We start from the raw sequence: 2,065 nt of genomic DNA, 5'->3' as shown, positions 1-2,065 counted from the left end.
CCTCTACCTGAAGGGAAGACGGCCATAGGAACCAAATGGGTCTTCCGAAACAAGAAGGACGAAGACGGCATAGTAATAAGAAACAAGGCTAGGCTTGTTGCCAAGGGCTACTGCCAGGAAGAGGGGATTGACTATGATGAGACATTTGCTCTCGTTGCAAGACTTGAAGCCATCAGTATATTCCTAGCCTATGCAGCACACAAAGGTTTTAAGGTTTATCAGATGGATGTCAAGTTTGCTTTCCTAAACGGAAAACTCCAAGAAGAAGTTTACGTGCAGCAGCCCCCTGGGTTTGAGATCCAAAGCATCCGGAGTATGTCTACTTTCTGGACAAAGCCCTCTATGGGCTGAAGCAAGCACCCAAGGCCTGGTATGAAACTCTATCCACCTTCTCATCAACAATGGCTTCGAAAAAGGTACAATCAATACAACCCTCTTTCTCAAAAAGCATAAAGGTGACATACTACTAGTACAAATATATGTGGACGACATCATATTTGGCTCTACAAATGCAAAACATTGCAAAAAATTCTCAGAGCTAATGAAAAGYAAATTTGAGATGAGCATGATGGGAGAACTTAGTTTCTTCCTTGGTCTTCAAATAAAACAAACTTCAGAAGGAATTTTCATTAATCAGTCCAAGTATGTGACTGAACTTCTGAAAAAATACTCTCTCTCTCAAATTCATCATTGATGAGAACTCCTATGGCTATAGGAGCCAAGTTATTTGCTGATCCATCAGGCAAATCTGTGGATGTAACAATCTACAGAGGCATGATTGGATCACTCTTGTATCTGAATGCAAGTAGACCCGATATCATGTTTGCTACATGTCTTTGTGCACGGTATCAATCCAATCCTAAAGAATCTCATCTCTCTACAGTCAAGAGGATCTTTAGATACCTTAAGGGAACCCCTTCATTGGGTCTCTGGTATCCTAAGAACTTTGGCTTTGATCTAACAGCCTATACAAATGCAGATCATGCAGGGTGCAAGCTTGATAGAAAGAGTACGTCTGGAAGTTGTCAACTCTTGGGGGACAAGCTGGTAAGTTGGACATCCAGAAAACAGAATTGTGTCTCAACCTCTACAGCAGAAGCAGAATATGTTGATGCTGCTAGTTGTTGTTCACAAGTTCTCTGGATGAAGACTCAGCTTAGGGACTATGGCTTTCAATATGAAAAGATACCAATCCTCTATGACTCCAAGATTGCAATAACTATCTCTGCAAATCCTGTGCAGCATTCCAAGACCAAGTACATCGATGTAAGGTACCACTTTCTGAAAGTCAATGTTGAAAAAGGTAATATAGAGATGTACTTTGTTCCTACTGAGATTCAACTTGCTGACATTTTCACAAAAGCTCTTGATGAGAAAAGATTTTTATTCCTAGTCAGGAAGATGGGTATGCTGAATCTCACCACTTAGAGGCAATCATTATTTTGAAACCAGAGATCTTCAATATCTCATGGTTATGCCTATAAGTGATATATAATATATTAGCCATAAACTCCAAGTATCCTAAACTAGAGCCTCTGGCCATTTAGAATCACTTAGATGAATTTTTGGCAAAAACATTTCATCGCCTTTGGAACTAGAGACCTCTGGTCCAAAGCAAAAAACTTGGTATTTTCTCACCAAGTATTCCCCTCCAAACCAGAGCCTCTTGTTGTATAGACCAGAGCCTCTAGATTCCAATTCTTTGAGACTAGAGCCACTTTGGTCTCAAACTTGGACTTCATTGATCATTCATGCATGTAATTACATTATTATCCATCATCCTTTGGCACCAGAGACCTCTGGTCCAAAGCCAATAGTTTGTGAACTTCTTCACTAAGGTGGCGTTTGTTTTTTAAGAGGTTCTGAAGTCTGAAGTCTGATTTCACTTCTGAATTTTAAGAGGTGGTACTGAAGTCTGAAATCTGAATCAGTCAGACTGTTTGTTTTTACGTCTGAAATCTGAATCAGTCAGACTGTTTGTTTTTACGTCTGAAATCTGAAATCTGAATCAGTCAAGTTTTGGATCTGATAGATTTGGATCGATCTGGGTCATGATTTTACGAGA

Source organism: Cynara cardunculus, unplaced genomic scaffold (genome assembly GCF_001531365.2).
Source record: "Cynara cardunculus var. scolymus isolate 2C unplaced genomic scaffold, CcrdV1 Un_Scaffold_4976, whole genome shotgun sequence".
NCBI classification, from domain to species: domain Eukaryota; kingdom Viridiplantae; phylum Streptophyta; class Magnoliopsida; order Asterales; family Asteraceae; genus Cynara; species Cynara cardunculus.
Note: the sequence above shows the minus strand (reverse complement) of the source record.